Source organism: Rhipicephalus microplus, chromosome 2 (assembly GCF_043290135.1).
Source record: "Rhipicephalus microplus isolate Deutch F79 chromosome 2, USDA_Rmic, whole genome shotgun sequence".
In the NCBI taxonomy this organism is placed as follows: Eukaryota; Metazoa; Arthropoda; class Arachnida; order Ixodida; family Ixodidae; genus Rhipicephalus; species Rhipicephalus microplus.
In genome coordinates, this window is record NC_134701.1 from 132,835,312 (window position 1) to 132,849,337 (window position 14,026).

At 47.8% G+C, this 14,026-nt stretch overlaps 14 non-coding genes across 14 annotated transcripts; all 14 read right to left on the bottom strand.

Moving 5' to 3' along the window:
- Positions 1-548: 548 nt before the first annotated feature.
- Positions 549-667, bottom strand: TRNAL-UAA (transfer RNA leucine (anticodon UAA)). The gene is made up of 2 exons: positions 630-667; positions 549-594 (listed from the first exon to the last, which is right to left on the bottom strand). It is a non-coding gene; the product is annotated as a tRNA-Leu (tRNA).
- A 427-nt stretch (positions 668-1,094) lies between these two features.
- On the bottom strand, positions 1,095-1,213 carry TRNAL-UAA (transfer RNA leucine (anticodon UAA)). The gene is made up of 2 exons: positions 1,176-1,213; positions 1,095-1,140 (listed from the first exon to the last, which is right to left on the bottom strand). It is a non-coding gene; the product is annotated as a tRNA-Leu (tRNA).
- A 616-nt stretch (positions 1,214-1,829) lies between these two features.
- On the bottom strand, positions 1,830-1,948 carry TRNAL-UAA (transfer RNA leucine (anticodon UAA)). The gene is made up of 2 exons: positions 1,911-1,948; positions 1,830-1,875 (listed from the first exon to the last, which is right to left on the bottom strand). It is a non-coding gene; the product is annotated as a tRNA-Leu (tRNA).
- Positions 1,949-3,613: 1,665 nt separating this feature from the next.
- On the bottom strand, positions 3,614-3,732 carry TRNAL-UAA (transfer RNA leucine (anticodon UAA)). The gene is made up of 2 exons: positions 3,695-3,732; positions 3,614-3,659 (listed from the first exon to the last, which is right to left on the bottom strand). It is a non-coding gene; the product is annotated as a tRNA-Leu (tRNA).
- A 62-nt stretch (positions 3,733-3,794) lies between these two features.
- On the bottom strand, positions 3,795-4,097 carry TRNAL-CAA (transfer RNA leucine (anticodon CAA)). Its single transcript has 2 exons — positions 4,060-4,097; positions 3,795-3,840 (listed from the first exon to the last, which is right to left on the bottom strand). It is a non-coding gene; the product is annotated as a tRNA-Leu (tRNA).
- A 65-nt stretch (positions 4,098-4,162) lies between these two features.
- TRNAL-UAA (transfer RNA leucine (anticodon UAA)) lies at positions 4,163-4,281 on the bottom strand. The gene is made up of 2 exons: positions 4,244-4,281; positions 4,163-4,208 (listed from the first exon to the last, which is right to left on the bottom strand). It is a non-coding gene; the product is annotated as a tRNA-Leu (tRNA).
- Positions 4,282-5,268: 987 nt separating this feature from the next.
- Positions 5,269-5,387, bottom strand: TRNAL-UAA (transfer RNA leucine (anticodon UAA)). The gene is made up of 2 exons: positions 5,350-5,387; positions 5,269-5,314 (listed from the first exon to the last, which is right to left on the bottom strand). It is a non-coding gene; the product is annotated as a tRNA-Leu (tRNA).
- A 434-nt stretch (positions 5,388-5,821) lies between these two features.
- On the bottom strand, positions 5,822-5,940 carry TRNAL-UAA (transfer RNA leucine (anticodon UAA)). The gene is made up of 2 exons: positions 5,903-5,940; positions 5,822-5,867 (listed from the first exon to the last, which is right to left on the bottom strand). It is a non-coding gene; the product is annotated as a tRNA-Leu (tRNA).
- A 984-nt stretch (positions 5,941-6,924) lies between these two features.
- On the bottom strand, positions 6,925-7,043 carry TRNAL-CAA (transfer RNA leucine (anticodon CAA)). The gene is made up of 2 exons: positions 7,006-7,043; positions 6,925-6,970 (listed from the first exon to the last, which is right to left on the bottom strand). It is a non-coding gene; the product is annotated as a tRNA-Leu (tRNA).
- Positions 7,044-7,108: 65 nt separating this feature from the next.
- On the bottom strand, positions 7,109-7,227 carry TRNAL-UAA (transfer RNA leucine (anticodon UAA)). Its single transcript has 2 exons — positions 7,190-7,227; positions 7,109-7,154 (listed from the first exon to the last, which is right to left on the bottom strand). It is a non-coding gene; the product is annotated as a tRNA-Leu (tRNA).
- Positions 7,228-8,585: 1,358 nt separating this feature from the next.
- TRNAL-CAA (transfer RNA leucine (anticodon CAA)) lies at positions 8,586-8,704 on the bottom strand. The gene is made up of 2 exons: positions 8,667-8,704; positions 8,586-8,631 (listed from the first exon to the last, which is right to left on the bottom strand). It is a non-coding gene; the product is annotated as a tRNA-Leu (tRNA).
- A 985-nt stretch (positions 8,705-9,689) lies between these two features.
- TRNAL-CAA (transfer RNA leucine (anticodon CAA)) lies at positions 9,690-9,808 on the bottom strand. Its single transcript has 2 exons — positions 9,771-9,808; positions 9,690-9,735 (listed from the first exon to the last, which is right to left on the bottom strand). It is a non-coding gene; the product is annotated as a tRNA-Leu (tRNA).
- A 1,167-nt stretch (positions 9,809-10,975) lies between these two features.
- On the bottom strand, positions 10,976-11,094 carry TRNAL-CAA (transfer RNA leucine (anticodon CAA)). Its single transcript has 2 exons — positions 11,057-11,094; positions 10,976-11,021 (listed from the first exon to the last, which is right to left on the bottom strand). It is a non-coding gene; the product is annotated as a tRNA-Leu (tRNA).
- Positions 11,095-13,740: 2,646 nt separating this feature from the next.
- TRNAL-CAA (transfer RNA leucine (anticodon CAA)) lies at positions 13,741-13,859 on the bottom strand. The gene is made up of 2 exons: positions 13,822-13,859; positions 13,741-13,786 (listed from the first exon to the last, which is right to left on the bottom strand). It is a non-coding gene; the product is annotated as a tRNA-Leu (tRNA).
- Between the last annotated feature and the right edge of the window lie 167 nt (positions 13,860-14,026).

Here is a 14,026-nt window from a genome sequence, read left to right on the forward strand (position 1 = left end):
ATTCACAGAAGTGAGATTCGAACCCACGCACACATACGTGGAACAGAAGACTCATTCAACTCGCATCACCGGGCAAGGTTTCCCTTAAGTCTGGCGCCTTCGACCACTCGGCCAGGCTGACACAATATATCAGCTCCAGCAAAAAACACTGACTTTATGCTGGTAGTAAAGTAAAAAAAGATTGTCAGAAGTGGGATTCGAACCCACGTCCACATACGTGGACCAAGGGCCTCGTTTAAGCCGTATCACTGGGAAATGTTTCCCTTAAGTCTGGTGCCTTAGACAACTCGGCCGTTCTGACACGATATATAAGCTGCCGCAAAAGAAGACACTGACTTTGTTCTGGTAGTAAAGTAAAAAAAGTGTGTCAGAAGTGGGATTCGCACCCACGCACACATACGTGGACCAGAAGCCTCGTTCATCTCGTATGACTGGACACGGTTTCCCTTGAGTCTAGCGCCTTCGACCACTCGGCCATGCTGACACAATATATCAGCCCCAGCAAAAAAACACTGACCTTATGCTGGTAGTAAAGTAAAAAAAAAGATCGTCAGAAGTGGGATTCGAACCCACGTCCACATACGTGGACCAGAAGCCTCGTTCAACCCGTATCACTGGGCAAGGTTTCCCTTAAGTCTGGCGCCTTCGACCACTCGGCAATGCTGACACAATATATCAGCCCCAGCAAAAAACACTGACATTATGCTGGTAGTAAAGTAAAAAAAAGATTGTCAAAAGTGGGATTCGAACCCACGTCTAAATACGTGGAGCAAAGGCCTCGTTAAACCCGTATCATCGGGCAATGTTTCCCTTAAGTCTGGTGCTAAGACAACTCGGCCGTTCTGACACGATATATAAGCTGCAGCAAAAGAAGACACTGACTTTGTTCTCGTAGTAAAGTAAAAAGAGTTTGTCAGAAGTGGGATTCGCACCCACGCACACATACGTGGACCAGAAGCCTCGTTCATCTCGTATGACTGGACACGGTTTCCCTTGAGTCTAGCGCCTTCGACCACTCGGCCATTCTGACACAATATTTCAGCCCAGCAAAAAGAGACACTGACTTTGTGCTGGTAGTAAATAAAAAAAGAGTTTGTCAGAAGTGGGATTCAAACCCACGCCCACATACATGGACCAGAAGCCTCATTCAACCCGTATCACTGGGCAAGGTTTCCCTTAAGTCTGGCGCCTTCGACCACTCGGCCATTCTGACACGATATTTTAGTCCTAACCAAAGGAGACACTGGCTTTGTTCTTGTACTAAAATAAAAAAAAGCTTGTCAGAAGTGGGATTCACACCCACGCCCACATACGTGGACCAGAAGCCTCGATCAACCCGTATCACTGCGCAAGGTTTCCCTTGAGTCTGGCGCCTTAGACCACTCGGCTATTCTGATACGATATGTCAGCCTCAGCAAAAGAAGACGCTGACTCTGTGCTGGCAGAAAAAGTTAAAAAAATTCACAGAAGTGAGATTGGAACCCACGCACACATACGTGGAACAGAAGACTCGTTCAACTCGCATCACCGGGCAAAGTTTCCCTTCACTCTGGCGCCTTAGACCACTCGGCCATTCTGATACGATATGTAAGCCCCAGTAAAAGGAGACACTGACTTTGTTCTGTTAGTGAAGTAAAAAAAAAGTTAGTAAGAACAGGGATTCAAACCCACGCCCACATACGTGGACCAGAAGCCTCGTTCAACCCCTATCACTGGGCAAGGTTTCCCTTGAGTCTGGCGCCTTAGACCACTCGGCCATTCTGACACGATATATCAGCCCCAGCAAAAGAAGACACTGACTTCGTACTGGTAGTAAAGTAAAAAAACTTTGTCAGAAGTGGGATTCGAACCCACGCCCACATACGTGGACCAAAAGCTTCGTTCAACCCGTATCACTGGGCAAGGTTTCCCTTAAGTCTGGCGCCTTCGACCACTCGGCCATTCTGACACAATATTTCAGCCCCAGCAGAAGGAGACATTGACTTTGTGCTGGTAGAAATGTAAAAAAACAGAGTTTGTCAGAAGTGCGAATAGAACCCACGCCCACATACGTGGACCAGAAGCCTCGTTCCACCCGTATCACTGGGCAAGGTTTCCCTTGAGACTGGAGCCTTAGACCACTCGACCATTCTGACACAATGTTTCAGCCCAGCAAAAGGAGACACTGACTTTGTTCTGGTAGTAAAGTAAAAAAACAGAGTTTGTCAGAAGTTTGAATCGAACCCACGCCCACATACGTGGACCAGAAGCCTCGTTCAACCCGTATCACTGGGCAAGGTTTCACTTGAGTCTGGCGCCTTTGACCACTCAGCCATTCTGAGACGATGTGTCATCCTCAGCAAAAGAAGGCTCTGACTTTGTTCTGGTAGTAAAGTAAAAAAAAGTTTGTCAGAAGTTGGATTTGAACCCACGCCCACATTCGTGGAGCAGAAGCCTCGTTTAACTTGAGTCACTGGGCAAGGTTTCCCTTAAGTCTGTCGCCTTCGACCATTCGGCCATTCTGACAGGATATTTTAGCCCCAGCAAAAGGAGACACTGGCTTTGTTCTTGTAGTAAAGTAAAAAAAGTTTGTCAGAAGTAGGATTCAAATCCACGCCCACATACGTGGATCAGAAGCCTCGTTCAACCCGTATCACTGCGCAAGGTTTCCCTTAAGTCTAGCGCCTTCGACCACTCGGCCATTCTGATACAATATTTCAGCCCCAGCAAAAGAAGAAACTGACGTTTTGCAGGTAGTAAAGTAAACAAAAACTTTGTGAGAAGTGGGATTCAAAGCCGCGCCCGCATACGTGGACACGAAGCCTCATTCAACCCATATCACTGGGCAAGGTTTCTCTTGTGTCTTTTGCCTTACACCACTCGGCCCTCCTGACACGATGTTGTAGCCCCAGCAAAAGGAGTCACTGATTTTGTTCTGGTAGTAAAGTAAAAAAAGTGCCGCCATATCCACGAAGTGAATGTTGATGAGTGGGCGAAGCTCCGGAGGTAAACCTGGTAAATCATGAATCCTCTGTACATTTTGCCCACTCGAATTTATTACATCGCTCGCCCTAGCGTACGTCGCCGCACTAAATCGAACAATTGCCTTCAACCAATGACACGCGCCATATGTGACATCATTCCTATTTTATAAGATCTCGCGTCATTCATCAACTACAAGTACCGCTTTCTAGTTTATACCATCTTGCATCTTTTCATCATCAGCTACAAGTACCACCATCTAGTAAACACTACAAGAACTAAACGAGAGGTGGCAACATACAGGAGACGGTACCGCCATCTAGTGAAAACTGCAAGAACTAAACTATAGGTGGCTACATACAGGGGACGGTACCGCCATCTAGTGAACACTGCAAGAACTAAACTAGAGGTGGCTACATACTGGGGATGCACAGCCCACGCCCTAAGGAGCTTCGCCCCTAAAAACGATTGTCAGAAGTGGGAGTCGAACCAGCGCCCACATACGTCGACCAGAAGCCTCGTTCAACCCGTATCACTGGGCAAGGTTTCCCTTGCGTCTGGCACCTTAGACCACACGGCCCTTCTGACACGATGTATCAGCCCCAGCAAAAGGAGACACTGACTTTGTGCTGGTAGTAAAGTAAAAAAATATTGTCAGAAGTGGGATTCAAACCCACGCCCACATACGTGGACCAGAAGCCTCGTTCAACCCGTATCACTGGGCAAGGTTTCCCTTAAGTCTGGCGCCTTCGACCACTCGGCCATGCTGACACAATATATCAGCCCCAGCAAAAAACACTGACATTATGCTGGTAGTAAAGTAAAAAAAAGATTGTCAGAAGTGGGATTCGAACCCACGTCCACATACGTGGACCAAATGCCTCGTTTATCCCGTATCACCGGGCAATGTTTCCCTTAAGTCTGGTGCCTTAGACAACTCGGCCGTTCTGACACGATATTTAGGCTGCAGCAAAATAAGACGCTGCCTTTGTTCTGGTAGTAAAGCAAAGAAACGTTTGTCAAAAGTGGGATTCGCACTCACGCACACATACGTGGACCAGAAACCTCGTTCATCTCGTATGACTGGACACGGTTTCCCTTGAGTCTAGCGCCTTCGACCACTCGGCCATTCTGACACGATATTTCAGCCCAGCAAAAAGAGACACTGACTTTGTGCTGGTAGTAAATAAAAAAAAGAGTTTGTCAGAAGTGGGATTCGAACCAACGCCCACATACGTGGACCAGAAGCCTCATTCAACCCGTATCACTGGGCAAGGTTTCCCTTAAGTCTGGCGCCTTCGACCACTCGGCCATTCTGACACAATATTTTAGTCCTAACCAAAGGAGACACTGGCTTTGTTCTTGTACTAATATAAAAAAAAGTTTGTCAGAAGTGGGATTCACACCCACGCCCACATACGTGGACCAGAAGCCTCGATCAACCCGTATCACTGCGCAAGGTTTCCCTTGAGTCTGGCGCCTTAGACCACTCGGCTATTCTGATACGTTATGTGAGCCTCAGCAAAAGAAGACGCTGACTTTGTGCAGGCAGAAAAAGTAAAAAAAATTGACAGAAGTGAGATTCGAACCCACGCACAGATACGTGGAACAGAAGCCTCGTTCAACTCGCATCACCGGGCAAGGTTTCCCTTCAGTCTGGCGCCTTCGACTACTCGGCCATTCTGACACAATATTTCAGCCCCAGCAAAAGGAGACATTGACTTTCTGCTGGTAGAAAAGTAAAAAAACAGAGTTTGTCAGAAGTGCGAATAGAACCTACGCCCACATACATGGACGAGAAGCCTCGTTCAACCCGTATCACTGGGCAAAGTTTCCCTTGAGGCTGGCTCCTTAGGCCACTCGGCCATTCTGACACGATATATCAGCCTCAGCAAAAGAAGACGCTGACTTTGTGCTGGCAGAAAAAGTAAAAAAAAATTGACAGAAGTGAGATTCAAACCCACGCCCACATACGTGGACCAGAAGCATCGCTCAACCCGTATCACTGGGCAAGGTTTCCCTTAAGTCTGGCGCCTTCGACTACTCGGCCATTCTGACACAATATTTCAGCCCCAGCAAAAGAAGACATTGACTTTCTGCTGGTAGAAAAGTAAAAAAACAGAGTTTGTCAGAAGTGCGAATAGAACCCACGCCCACATACATGGACGAGAAGCCTCGTTCAACCCGTATCACTGGGCAAAGTTTCCCTTGAGGCTGGCTCCTTAGGCCACTCGGCCATGCTGACACGATATATCAGCCCCAGCAAAAAACACTGACATTATGCTGGTAGTAAAGTAAAAAAAAGATTGTCAGAAGTGGGATTCAAACCCACGCCCACATACGTGGACCAGAAGCCTCGTTCAACCCGTATCTCCGGGCAAGGTTTTCCTTAAGTCTGGCACCATTGACCACTCGGCCATTCAGACACAATATTTCAGCCCAGCAAACGGAGACACTGACTTTGGGCTGGTAGTAAAGTAAAAAAAAAGCTTTTCAGAAGTGGGAATTGAACCCATCCACACATACGTGCACCAGAAGCCTCGTTCAACACGTATCACTGGGAAGGTTTCCCTTAAGTCTGGCGCCTTCGACCACTCGGCCATTCTGACACAATATTTTAGCCTAGCAAAAGGAGACACTGACTTTGTTCTGGTAGTAAAGTAAAAAAACAGAGTTTGTCAGAAGTGGGATTCGCACTCACGCACACATACGTGGACCAGAAGCCTCGTTCATCTCGTATGACTGGACACGGTTTCCCTTGAGTCTAGCGCCTTCGACCACTCGGCCATTCTGACACAATATTTCAGCACAGCAAAAAGAGACACTGACTTTGTGCTGGTAGTAAATAAAAAAGAGAGTTTGTCAGAAGTGGGATTCGAACCCACGCCCACATACGTGGACCAGAAGCCTCATTCAACCCGTATCACTGGGCAAGGTTTCCCTTAAGTCTCGCGCCTGCGACCACTCGGCCATTCTGACACGATATTTTAGTCCTAACCAAAGGAGACACTGGCTTTGTTCTTGTACTAAAATAAAAAAAAAGTTCGTCAGAAGTGTGATTCACACCCACGGCCACATTCGTGGACCAGAAGCCTCGATCAACCCGTATCATTGCGCAAGGTTTCCCTTGAGTCTGGCGCCTTAGACCACTCGGCTATTCTGATACGATATGGCAGCCTCAGCAAAAGAAGACGCTGACTTTGTGCTAGCAAAAAAGTAAAAAAAATGACAGAAGTGAGATTCGAACCCACGCACACATACGTGGAACAGAAGCCTCGTTCAACTCGCATCACCGGGCAAGGTTTCCCTTCAGTCTGGCGCCTTAGACCACTCGGCCATTCTGATACGATATGTAAGCCCCAGCAAAAGTAGACACTGACTTTGTTCTGTTAGTGAAGTAAAAAAAAAGTTTGTTAGAAGAGGGATTCGACCCCACGCCCACATACGTGGACCAGAAGCATCGTTCAACCCGTATCACTGGGCAAGGTTTCCCTTAAGTCTGGCGCCTTCGACCACTCGGCCATTCTGACACAATATTTCAGCCCCAGCAAAAGGAGGCACTGACTTTTTGCTGGTAGAAAAGTAAAAAAAACAGAGTTTGTCAGAAGTGCGAATCGAACCCACGCCCACATACGTGGACCAGAAGCCTCGTTCAACCCGTATCACTGGGCAAAGTTTCCCTTGAGTCTGGCTCCTTAGGCCACTCGGCCATGCTGACACGATATATCAGCCCAAGCAAAAAAACACTGACTTTATGCTGGTAGTAAAGTAAAAAAGGATTGTCCGAAGTGGGATTCAAACCCACGCCCACATACGTGGACCAGAAGCCTCATTCAACCCGTATCACTGGGCAAGGTTTCCCTTAAGTCTGGCGCCTGCGACCACTCGGCCATTCTGACACGATATTTTAGTCCTAACCAAAGGAGACACTGGCTTTGTTCTTGTACTAAAATAAAAAAAGTTTGTCACAAGTGGGATTCAAACCCACGCCCACATACGTGGACCAGAAGCCCCGTTCAACCCGATTCTCTGGGCAACGTTTCCCTTGAGTCTGGCGCCTTTGACCACTCGGCCATTCTGACACGATGTGTCATCCTCAGCAAAAGAAGGCTTTGACTTTGTTCTGGTAGTAAAGTAAAAAAAAGTTTGTCAGAAGTGGGATTTGAACCCACGCCCACATACGTGCACCAGAAGCCTCGTTCTACACGTATCACTGGGCAAGGTTTCCTTTAGGTCTGGCGCCTTTGACCACTCGGCCATTCTGACACAATATTTCAGCCCAGCAAAAGGACACACTGACTTTGTTCTGGTAATAAAGGAAAAAAAAGGTTATCAGAAGTGGGATTCGAACCCACGCCCACATACGTGGACTAGAAGCCTCGTTCAACCCGTATCACTGGGCAAGCTTTCCCTTGAGTCTGGAGCCTTAGACTACTCGGCCATTCTGACACGATATTTCAGCCCCAGCAAAAGGAGACACTGACTTTGTGCTGGTAGTAAAGTAAAAAAAAGAGCTTCTCAGAAGTGGGATTTCAACCGACGCCCACATACGTAGACCAGAAGCCTCGTTCAAGCCGTATCACTGGGCAAGGTTTCCATTAAGTCTGGTGCCTTTGACCACTCAGCCATTCTGAGACGTTGTGTCATCCTCAGCAAAAGAAGGCTCTGACTTCGTTCTGATAGTAAAGTAAAAAAAAGTTTGTCAGAAGTAGGATTCAAATCCACGCCCACATACGCGGATCAGAAGCCTCGTTCAACCCGTATCACTGCGCAAGGTTTCCCTTAAGTCTAGCGCCTTCGACCACTCAGCCATTCTGACACAATATTTCAGCCCCAGCAAAAGAAGAAACTGACTTTTTGCAGGTAGTAAAGAAAAAAAAACTTTGTGAGAAGTGGGATTCAAACCCACGCCCACATACGTGGACACGAAGCCTCATTCAACCCATATCACTGAGCAAGGTTTCTCTTGAGTCTTTTGCCTTAGACCACTCGGCCCTCCTGACACGATGTTGTAGCCCCAGCCAAAGGAGTCACTGACTTTGTTCTGGTAGTAAAGAAAAAAACGGTTGTCAGAAGTGGGAGTCGAACCAACGCCCACATACGTGGACCAGAAGCCTCGTTCAACCCGTATCACTGGGCAAGGTTTCCCTTGCGTCTGGCGCCTTAGACCACACGGCCCTTCTGACACGATGTATCAGCCCCAGCAAAAGGAGACAGTGACTTTGTTCTGGTAGTAAAGTAAAAAAAAGAGCTTCTCAGAAGTGGGATTTCAACCGACGCCCACAGACGTAGACCAGAAGCCTCGTTCAAGCGGTATCACTGGGCAAGGTTTCCCTTGAGTCTGGCGCCTTTGACCACTCAGCCATTCTGAGACGATGTGTCATCCTCAACAAAAGAAGGCTCTGACTTTGTTCTGGTAGTAAAGTAAAAAAACAGAGTTTGTCAGAAGTGTGAATTGAACCAACGCCCACATACGTGGACCAGAAGCCTCGTTCAACCCGTATCACTGGGCAAGGTTTTCCTTGCATCTGGCGCCTTAGACCACACGGCCCTTCTGACACGATGTATCAGCCCCAGCAAAAGGAGACACTGACTTTGTGCTGGTAGTAAAGTAAAAAAAATATTGTCAGAAGTGGGATTCAAACCCACGCCCACATACGCGGAACAGAAGCCTCGTTCAACCCGTATCTATGGGCAAGGTTTCCCTTGAGTCTGGCGCCTTTGACCACTCGGCCATTCTGACACGATGTGTCATCCTCAGCAAAAAAAGGCTCTGACTTTGTTCTGGTAGTAAAGTAAAAAAAGTTTGTCAGAAGTGGGATTTGAACCCACGCCCACATACGTGGACTAGAAGCCTCGTTCAACCCGTATCACTGGACAAGCTTTCCCTTGAGTCTGGAGCCTTAGACTACTCGACCATTCTGACACGATATTTCAGCCCCAGCAAAAGGAGACACTGACTTTGTGCTGGTAGTAAAGTAAAAAAAGAGCTTCTCAGAAGTGGGATTTCAACCAACACCCACATACGTAGACCAGAAGCCTCGTTCAAGCGGTATCACTGGGCAAGGTTTCCCTTAAGTCTGGCGCCTTTGACCACTCAGCCATTCTGAGACGATGTGTCATCCTCAGCAAAAGAAGGCCCTGACTTTGTTCTGGTAGTAAAGTAAAAAAAAGTTTGTCAGAAGTAGGATTCAAATCCACGCCCACATACGTGGATCAGAAGCCTCGTTCAACCCGTATCACTGCGGAAGGTTTCCCTTAAGTTTAGCGCCTTCGACCACTCGGCCATTCTGTCACAATATTTCAGCCCCAGCAAAAGAAGAAACTGACTTTTTGCAGGTAGTAAAGTAAAAAAAAACTTTAAGAGAAGTGGGATTCAAACCCACGCCCACATACGTGGACACGAAGCCTCATTCAACCCATATCACTGGGCAAGGTTTCTCTTGAGTCTTTTGCCTTATACCACTCGGCCCTCCTGACACGATGTTGTAGCCCCAGCAAAAGGAGTCACTGACTTTGTTCTGGTAGTAAAGTAAAAAAATGGTTGTCAGAAGTGGGAGTCGAACGAACGCCCACATACGTGGACCAGAAGTCTCGTTCAACCCGTATCACTGGGCAAGGTTTCCCTTGCGTCTGGCGCCTTAGACCACACGGCCCTTCTGACACGATGTATCAGCCCCAGCCAAAGGAGACACTGACTTTGTGCTGGTAGTAAAGTAAAAAAATATAGTCAGAAGTGGGATTCAAACCCACGCCCACACACGTGGACCAGAAGCCTCGTTCAACCCGTATCTCTGGGCAAGGTTTCCCTTGAGTCTGGCGCCTTTGACCACTCGGCCATTCTGACACGATGTGTCATCCTCAGCAAAAGAAGGCTCTGACTTTGTTCTGGTAGTAAAGTAAAAAAGTTTGTCAGAAGTGGGATTTGAACCCACCCCCACATACGTGGACCAGAAGCCTCGTTCAACCCGTATCACTGGGCAAGCTTTCCCTTGAGTCTGGAGCCCTAGACTACTCGGCCATTCTGACACGATATTTCAGCCCCAGCAAAAGGAGACACTGACTTTGTGCTGGTAGTAAAGTAAAAAAAAGAGCTTCTCAGAAGTGGGATTTCAGCCGACGCCCACATACGTAGACCAGAAGCCTCGTTCAAGCGGTATCACTGGGCAAGGTTTCCCTTAAGTCTGGCGCCTTTGACCACTCAGCCATTCTGAGACGATGTGTCATCCTCGGCAAAAGAAGGCTCTGACTTTGTTCTGGTAGTAAAGTAAAAAAAAGTTTGTCAGAAGTGGGATTTGATCCCACGCCCACATACGTGGAGCAGAAGCCTCGTTCAACCTGTATCACTGGGCAAGGTTTCCTTTAAGTCTGGAACCTTCGACCATTCGGCCATTCTGACAGGATGTTTTAGCCCCAGCAAAATGAGACACTGGCTTTGTTCTTGTAGTAAAGTAAAAAAAGTTTGTCAGAAGTAGGATTCAAATCCACGCCCACATACGTGGATCAGAAGCCTCGTTCAACCCGTATCACTGTGCAAGGTTTCCCTTAAGTCTAGCGCCTTCGACCAGTCGGCCATTCTGACACAATATTTCAGCCCCAGCAAAAGAAGAAACTGACTTTTTGCAGGTAGTAAAGTAAAAAAGATCTTTGGGAGAAGTGGGATTCAAACCCACGCCCACATTCGTGGACACGAAGCCTCATTCAACCCATATCACTGGGCAAGGTTTCTCTTGAGTCTTTTGCCTTAGACCACTCGGCCCTCCTGACACGATGTTGTAGCCCCAGCAAAAGGAGTCACTGACTTTGTTCTGGTAGTAAAGTAAAAAAAACGGATATCAGAAGTGGGAGTCGAACCAACGCCCACATACGTGTCAGAAGCCTCGTTCAACCCGTATCGCTGGGCAAGGTTTTCCTTGCATCTGGCGCCTTAGACCACACGGCCCTTCTGACACGATGTATCAGCCCCAGCAAAAGGAGACACTGACTTTGTGCTGGTAGTAAAGTAAAAAAATATTGTCAGAAGTGGGATTCAAACCCACGCCCACATACGTGGACCAGAAGCCTCGTTCAACCCGTATCACTGGGCAAGGTTTCCCTTGAGTCTGGCGCCTTTGACCACTCCGCCATTCTGACACGATGTGTCATCCTCAGCAAAAGAAGGCTCTGACTTTGTTCTGGTAGTAAAGTAAAAAAAGTTTGTCAGAAGTGGGATTCGAACCCACGCCCACATACGTGGACTAGAAGCCTCGTTCAACCCGTATCACTGGACAAGCTTTCCCTTGAGTCTGGAGCCTTAGGCTACTCGGCCATTCTGACACGATATTTCAGCCCCAGCAAAAGGAGACACTGACTTTGTGCTGGTAGTAAAGTAAAAAAAGAGCTTCTCAGAAGTGGGATTTCAACCAACGCCCACATACGTAGACCAGAAGCCTCGTTCAAGCGGTATCACTGGGCAAGGTTTCCCTTAAGTCTGGCGCCTTTGACCACTCAGCCATTCTGAGACGATGTGTCATCCTCAGCAAAAGAAGGCCCTGACTTTGTTCTGGTAGTAAAGTAAAAAAAAGTTTGTCAGAAGTAGGATTCAAATCCACGCCCACATACGTGGATCAGAAGCCTCGTTCAACCCGTATCACTGCGGAAGGTTTCCCTTAAGTCAAGCGCCTTCGACCACTCGGCCATTCTGTCACAATGTTTCAGCCCCAGCAAAAGAAGAAACTGACTTTTTGCAGGTAGTAAAGTAAAAAAAAACTTTAAGAGAAGTGGGATTCAAACCCACGCCCACATACGTAGACACGAAGCCTCATTCAACCCATATCACTGGGCAAGGTTTCTCTTGAGTCTTTTGCCTTAGACCACTCGGCCCTCCTGACACGATGTTGTAGCCCCAGCAAAAGGAGTCACTGACTCTGTTCTGGTAGTAAAGTAAAAAAACGGTTGTCAGAAGTGGGAGTCGAACCAACGCCCACATACGTGGACCAGAAGCCTCGTTCAACCCGTATAACTGGGCAAGGTTTCCCTTGCGTCTGGCGCCTTAGACCACACGGCCCTTCTGACACGATGTATCAGCCCCAGCCAAAGGAGACACTGACTTTGTGCTGGTAGTAAAGTAAAAAAATATAGTCAGAAGTGGGATTCAAACCCACGCCCACATACGTGGACCAGAAGCCTCGTTCAACCCGTATCACTGGGAAAGGTTTCCCTTGAGTCTGGCGCCTTAGACCACGCGGCCATTCTGATACAATATGTCAGCCCCAGCAAAAGGAGACACTGACTTTGTGCTGGTAGTAAAGTAAAAAAATTGACGGAAGTGAGATTCGAACCCACGCACACATACGTGGACCAGAAGCCTCGTTTAACTCGCATCACCGCGCAAGGTTTCCCTTCAGTCTGGCGCCTTAGACTACTCGGCCATTCTGACACGATATTTCAGCCCCAGCAAAAGGAGACACTGACTTTGTGCTGGTAGTAAAGTAAAAAAAAGAGCTTCTCAGAAGTGGGATTTCAACCGACGCCCACATACGTAGACCAGAAGCCTCGTTCAAGCCGTATCACTGGGCAAGGTTTCCATTAAGTCTGGTGCCTTTGACCACTCAGCCATTCTGAGACGTTGTGTCATCCTCAGCAAAAGAAGGCTCTGACTTCGTTCTGATAGTAAAGTAAAAAAAAGTTTGTCAGAAGTAGGATTCAAATCCACGCCCACATACGCGGATCAGAAGCCTCGTTCAACCCGTATCACTGCGCAAGGTTTCCCTTAAGTCTAGCGCCTTCGACCACTCAGCCATTCTGACACAATATTTCAGCCCCAGCAAAAGAAGAAACTGACTTTTTGCAGGTAGTAAAGAAAAAAAAACTTTGTGAGAAGTGGGATTCAAACCCACGCCCACATACGTGGACACGAAGCCTCATTCAACCCATATCACTGAGCAAGGTTTCTCTTGAGTCTTTTGCCTTAGACCACTCGGCCCTCCTGACACGATGTTGTAGCCCCAGCCAAAGGAGTCACTGACTTTGTTCTGGTAGTAAAGAAAAAAACGGTTGTCAGAAGTGGGAGTCGAACCAACGCCCACATACGTGGACCAGAAGCCTCGTTCAACCCGTATCACTGGGCAAGGTTTCCCTTGCGTCTGGCGCCTTAGACCACACGGCCCTTCTGACACGATGTATCAGCCCCAGCAAAAGGAGACAGTGACTTTGTTCTGGTAGTAAAGTAAAAAAAAGAGCTTCTCAGAAGTGGGATTTCAACCGACGCCCACAGACGTAGACCAGAAGCCTCGTTCAAGCGGTATCACTGGGCAAGGTTTCCCTTGACTCTGGCGCCTTTGACCACTCAGCCATTCTGACACAATATTTCAGCCCCAGCAAAAGAAGAAACTGACTTTTTGCAGGTAGTAAAGAAAAAAAAACTTTGTGAGAAGTGGGATTCAAACCCACGCCCACATACGTGGACACGAAGCCTCATTCAACCCATATCACTGAGCAAGGTTTCTCTTGAGTCTTTTGCCTTAGACCACTCGGCCCTCCTGACACGATGTTGTAGCCCCAGCCAAAGGAGTCACTGACTTTGTTCTGGTAGTAAAGTAAAAAAACAGAGTTTGTCAGAAGTGTGAATTGAACCAACGCCCACATACGTGGACCAGAAGCCTCGTTCAACCCGTATCACTGGGCAAGGTTTTCCTTGCATCTGGCGCCTTAGACCACACGGCCCTTCTGACACGATGTATCAGCCCCAGCAAAAGGAGACACTGACTTTGTGCTGGTAGTAAAGTAAAAAAAAAATATTGTCAGAAGTGGGATTCAAACCCACGCCCACATACGCGGAACAGAAGCCTCGTTCAACCCGTATCTATGGGCAAGGTTTCCCTTGAGTCTGGCGCCTTTGACCACTCGGCCATTCTGACACGATGTGTCATCCTCAGCAAAAAAAGGCTCTGACTTTGTTCTGGTAGTAAAGTAAAAAAAGTTTGTCAGAAGTGGGATTTGAACCCACGCCCACATACGTGGACTAGAAGCCTCGTTCAACCCGTATCACTGGACAAGCTTTCCCTTGAGTCTGGAGCCTTAGACT